This window comes from Haliotis rufescens, unplaced genomic scaffold (genome assembly GCF_023055435.1).
Source record: "Haliotis rufescens isolate VD_foot unplaced genomic scaffold, xgHalRufe1.0.p SCAF_27, whole genome shotgun sequence".
Taxonomy (NCBI): domain Eukaryota; kingdom Metazoa; phylum Mollusca; class Gastropoda; order Lepetellida; family Haliotidae; genus Haliotis; species Haliotis rufescens.
In genome coordinates this window covers 1,933,799-1,939,798 of record NW_025963968.1, presented here as the reverse complement: position 1 = coordinate 1,939,798, position 6,000 = coordinate 1,933,799, and the positions used below count along the sequence as shown (strand labels likewise).

Here is a 6,000-nt window from a genome sequence, read left to right as displayed (position 1 = left end):
TATCAGTAGCAAGGATGTAGGGTGGGGGGAGATGGGAGAGGTATCAGTAGCAAGGATGTAGGGTGGGGGGAGATGGGAGGTATCAGTAGCAAGGATGTAGGGTGGGGGAGATGGGGAGGTATTCAGTAGCAAGGATGTAGGGTGTGGGGAGATGGGGAGGTATCAGTAGCAAGGATGTAGGGTGTGGGGAGATGGGGAGGTATCAGTAGCAAGGATGTAGGGTGGGGGAGATGGGGAGGTATCAGTAGCAAGGATGTAGGGGTGGGGGAGATGGGGAGGTATCAGTAGCAAGGATGTAGGGTGTGGGAGATGGGGAGGTATCAGTAGCAAGGATGTAGGGTGGGGGAGATGGGGAGGTATCAGTAGCAAGGATGTAGGGTGTGGGAGATGGGGAGGTATCAGTAGCAAGGATGTAGGGTGTGGGAGATGGGGAGGTATCAGTAGCAAGGATGTAGGGTGTGGGAGATGGGGAGGTATCAGTAGCAAGGATGTAGGGTGTGGGGAGATGGGGAGGTATCAGTAGCAAGGATGTAGGGTGTGGGAGATGGGGAGGTATCAGTAGCAAGGATGTAGGGTGGGGGAGATGGGGAGGTATCAGTAGCAAGGATGTAGGGTGTGGGAGATGGGGAGGTATCAGTAGCAAGGATGTAGGGTGTGGGAGATGGGGAGGTATCAGTAGCAAGGATGTAGGGTGTGGGAGATGGGGAGGAATCAGTAGCAAGGATGTAGGGTGGGGGAGATGGGAGGTATCAGTAGCAAGGATGTAGGGTGTGGGAGATGGGGAGGTATCAGTAGCAAGGATGTAGGGTGGGGGAGATGGGGAGGTATCAGTAGCAAGGATGTAGGGTGGGGGAGATGGGGAGGTATCAGTAGCAAGGATGTAGGGTGTGGGAGATGGGGAGGTATCAGTAGCAAGGATGTAGGGTGTGGGAGATGGGGAGGTATCAGTAGCAAGGATGTAGGGTGTGGGAGATGGGGAGGTATCAGTAGCAAGGATGTAGGGTGTGGGAGATGGGGAGGTATCAGTAGCAAGGATGTAGGGTGGGGGAGATGGGGGAGGTATCAGTAGCAAGGATGTAGGGTGGGGAGATGGGGAGGTATCAGTAGCAAGGATGTAGGGTGTGGGAGATGGGGAGGTATCAGTAGCAAGGATGTAGGGTGTGGGAGATGGGGAGGTATCAGTAGCAAGGATGTAGGGTGGGGGAGATGGGGAGGTATCAGTAGCAAGGATGTAGGGTGGGGAGATGGGAGGTATCAGTAGCAAGGATGTAGGGTGTGGGGAGATGGGGAGGTATCAGTAGCAAGGATGTAGGGTGGGGGAGATGGGGAGGTATCAGTAGCAAGGATGTAGGGTGTGGGGAGATGGGGAGGTATCAGTAGCAAGGATGTAGGGTGTGGGAGATGGGGAGGTATCAGTAGCAAGGATGTAGGGTGGGGGAGATGGGGAGGTATCAGTAGCAAGGATGTAGGGTGTGGGGAGATGGGGAGGTATCAGTAGCAAGGATGTAGGGTGGGGGAGATGGGGAGGTATCAGTAGCAAGGATGTAGGGTGTGGGAGATGGGGAGGTATCAGTAGCAAGGATGTAGGGTGGGGGAGATGGGAGGTATCAGTAGCAAGGATGTAGGGTGGGGGAGATGGGGAGGTATCAGTAGCAAGGATGTAGGGTGTGGGAGATGGGGAGGTATCAGTAGCAAGGATGTAGGGTGTGGGAGATGGGGAGGTATCAGTAGCAAGGATGTAGGGTGTGGGAGATGGGGAGGTATCAGTAGCAAGGATGTAGGGTGGGGGAGATGGGGAGGTATCAGTAGCAAGGATGTAGGGGTGGGGGAGATGGGGAGGAATCAGTAGCAAGGATGTAGGGTGGGGGAGATGGGGAGGTATCAGTAGCAAGGATGTAGGGTGGGGGGAGATGGGGAGGTATCAGTAGCAAGGATGTAGGGTGTGGGGAGATGGGGAGGTATCAGTAGCAAGGATGTAGGGTGGGGGAGATGGGGAGGTATCAGTAGCAAGGATGTAGGGTGTGGGAGATGGGGAGGTATCAGTAGCAAGGATGTAGGGTGTGGGAGATGGGGAGGTATCAGTAGCAAGGATGTAGGGTGGGGGAGATGGGGAGGTATCAGTAGCAAGGATGTAGGGTGTGGGAGATGGGGAGGTATCAGTAGCAAGGATGTAGGGTGGGGGAGATGGGGAGGTATCAGTAGCAAGGATGTAGGGTGTGGGAGATGGGGAGGAATCAGTAGCAAGGATGTAGGGTGTGGGAGATGGGGAGGTATCAGTAGCAAGGATGTAGGGTGTGGGAGATGGGGAGGTATCAGTAGCAAGGATGTAGGGTGTGGGAGATGGGGAGGAATCAGTAGCAAGGATGTAGGGTGTGGGAGATGGGGAGGTATCAGTAGCAAGGATGTAGGGTGTGGGAGATGGGGAGGTATCAGTAGCAAGGATGTAGGGTGTGGGAGATGGGGAGGTATCAAGTAGCAAGGATGTAGGGTGTGGGAGATGGGGAGGTATCAGTAGCAAGGATGTAGGGTGTGGGAGATGGGGAGGTATCAGTAGCAAGGATGTAGGGTGGGGGAGATGGGGAGGTATCAGTAGCAAGGATGTAGGGTGTGGGAGATGGGGAGGTATCAGTAGCAAGGATGTAGGGTGGGGGAGATGGGGAGGTATCAGTAAGCAAGGATGTAGGGTGTGGGAGATGGGGAGGAATCAGTAGCAAGGATGTAGGGTGTGGGAGATGGGGAGGTATCAGTAGCAAGGATGTAGGGGTGGTGGGAGATGGGGAGGTATCAGTAGCAAGGATGTAGGGTGTGGGAGATGGGGAGGTATCAGTAGCAAGGATGTAGGGTGTGGGAGATGGGGGAGGTATCAGTAGCAAGGATGTAGGGTGGGGAGATGGGGAGGTATCAGTAGCAAGGATGTAGGGTGTGGGAGATGGGGAGGTATCAGTAGCAAGGATGTAGGGTGTGGGAGATGGGGAGGTATCAGTAGCAAGGATGTAGGGTGTGGGAGATGGGGAGGTATCAGTAGCAAGGATGTAGGGTGTGGGAGATGGGGAGGTATCAGTAGCAAGGATGTAGGGTGGGGGAGATGGGGAGGTATCAGTAGCAAGGATGTAGGGGTGTGGGAGATGGGGAGGTATCAGTAGCAAGGATGTAGGGTGTGGGAGATGGGGAGGTATCAGTAGCAAGGATGTAGGGTGGGGGAGATGGGGAGGTATCAGTAGCAAGGATGTAGGGTGTGGGAGATGGGGAGGTATCAGTAGCAAGGATGTAGGGTGTGGGAGATGGGGAGGTATCAGTAGCAAGGATGTAGGGTGGGGGAGATGGGGAGGTATCAGTAGCAAGGGATGTAGGGTGTGGGAGATGGGGAGGTATCAGTAGCAAGGATGTAGGGTGTGGGAGATGGGGAGGTATCAGTAGCAAGGATGTAGGGTGGGGGAGATGGGGAGGTATCAGTAGCAAGGATGTAGGGTGTGGGAGATGGGGGAGGTATCAGTAGCAAGGATGTAGGGTGTGGGAGATGGGGGAGGTATCAGTAGCAAGGATGTAGGGTGGGGGAGATGGGGAGGTATCAGTAGCAAGGATGTAGGGTGTGGGAGATGGGGAGGTATCAGTAGCAAGGATGTAGGGTGGGGGAGATGGGGAGGTATCAGTAGCAAGGATGTAGGGTGGGGGAGATGGGGAGGTATCAGTAGCAAGGGATGTAGGGTGTGGGGAGATGGGGAGGTATCAAGTAGCAAGGATGTAGGGTGTGGGAGATGGGGAGGTATCAGTAGCAAGGATGTAGGGTGTGGGAGATGGGGAGGTATCAGTAGCAAGGATGTAGGGTGGGGGAGATGGGGAGGTATCAGTAGCAAGGATGTAGGGTGTGGAGATGGGGAGGTATCAGTAGCAAGGATGTAGGGTGTGGGAGATGGGGAGGTATCAGTAGCAAGGATGTAGGGGTGGGGAGATGGGGAGGTATCAGTAGCAAGGATGTAGGGTGTGGGAGATGGGGAGGTATCAGTAGCAAGGATGTAGGGTGGGGGAGATGGGGAGGTATCAGTAGCAAGGATGTAGGGTGTTGGGAGATGGGGAGGTATCAGTAGCAAGGATGTAGGGGTGTGGGAGATGGGGAGGTATCAGTAGCAAGGATGTAGGTGTGTGGGAGATGGGGAGGTATCAGTAGCAAGGATGTAGGGTGGGGGAGATGGGGAGGTATCAGTAGCAAGGATGTAGGGTGTGGGAGATGGGGGAGGTATCAGTAGCAAGGATGTAGGGTGTGGGAGATGGGGAGGTATCAGTAGCAAGGATGTAGGGTGTGGGGAGATGGGGAGGTATCAGTAGCAAGGATGTAGGTGTGGGAGATGGGGAGGTATCAGTAGCAAGGATGTAGGGTGTGGGAGATGGGGAGGTATCAGTAGCAAGGATGTAGGGTGGGGGAGATGGGGAGGTATCAGTAGCAAGGATGTAGGGTGTGGGAGATGGGGAGGTATCAGTAGCAAGGATGTAGGGTGGGGGAGAACCATTCCATCTAAATGATAGCGGTCTGAAATGAATCAAGTCCAGACCAGACAATCCAGTGACTGATATTATGAGCAACGTCTCACGGCAAAATGACACACAATGACTTAGTTGCCTCTTACAACAAGCATCGGCTGGCTGTGATTAATGGTATTTACTTACCATTTACATGTGAGAATAGTTTGTGTTATTTCAAAGCCAAGAAAATTTATTCACATTTCTGATGACAAAAACACCCACCTGTTCTATGAGTGACTAAAAAGAAAAATGGCATGAAAAAATTACCTTTTAACAAAACACTTGTAATCTTTATCAACATCATATCACATAATTTGTCACCTCATTTAAAATTAACACTTTTCACAAATTTCTCTTAAAAAATTCTCACATTTCACCTCTTTCATAAATTTCTCTAGAAAAATTCTCACATTTTGGCTCTTTCACAATTTTCTCTACACTAAACTCCAAGCAGAGATTTCTTGTAATGTCCAAAAGAGAATTAGTGACCCCACTTTCCTCATTTCATCTATTGTGATTCATAATCCCCCATTCCAGAAGACAAACCCCTTCCTCAAAGAATACCAGAACAAATGTCTTTGTTTCCAACTGCCAAACAAGCACGCCAGCAAGCATCTCTATTTGATGGTACCAACAATCCACAGACTACTTAAGGAGTCATCGCTGCAGCCAGTGGCCAAATAATGTCACCTTGGACACAAAGGAATGACGGGCCGGCTTTAAGTTCATGCCTTGGGAAGTACAATGATAATACATGCCATAATAGAAGGAATTTGTGAGAATGGGATGACTTTTTCAATCTGTGGTAGGGTTATCATATTTCAAAGATGCGAGAGCTATTACTAAATAATTATCACAGAGTGTCCCACTCTTATTGTCACCCTCCTATTATGTTGTCTCGAGTGAATGCATTTAATCCATGGTGATATCGACTGATGAAACAGAATCGATCTAACATGTTACAAATTTGAGCAATTCAAGAAATGCAAATATGTTTTAGACCAGTAATTTAGAGAGCATCAAATGTTTGATATTCTTTGACTCTTTTGAACAGTCCCAACAATATTGCCTACTGTTGTGTTTTTCAAAAATAACCACTTACTTGACGGGCATTTGTTTGTTCAACATATATTGACAGCACGGATACATAAAATCCAATTCCCATACTAATTCCTTCCTTCCAAGAATCTAATATATTATTTACAAAAAATCAGCAAAATGACACAAAAATTCTCATTCAAAATTACCATCCCTTCTTGCCGATCGAGTATCTTATCAAACATGTTATCACCCTGACGCCTCTCAAAGGCATCCACTCTTGAACCAATAAAAACTGCACATAAATGTAACACATCTATCATGGGTGCCGATAACTCCGTCACGCTCTCTCCTAAACTGAAATCAATACGTTAAAGTCCCCCATAAAACTTTCATCAGACAAATCGGTCAGACGTCCGCATCTCAATATCACGAACTTGCACG

At 50.2% G+C, this 6,000-nt stretch overlaps 1 protein-coding gene across 1 annotated transcript in view; it reads right to left on the bottom strand.

Annotated features, from left to right (window-relative positions):
* The window catches only part of LOC124113423, a 158,781-nt gene that overhangs the window by 112,921 nt on the left and 39,860 nt on the right, over positions 1–6,000 (bottom strand). The gene's annotated exons all lie outside the window — the stretch shown is intronic.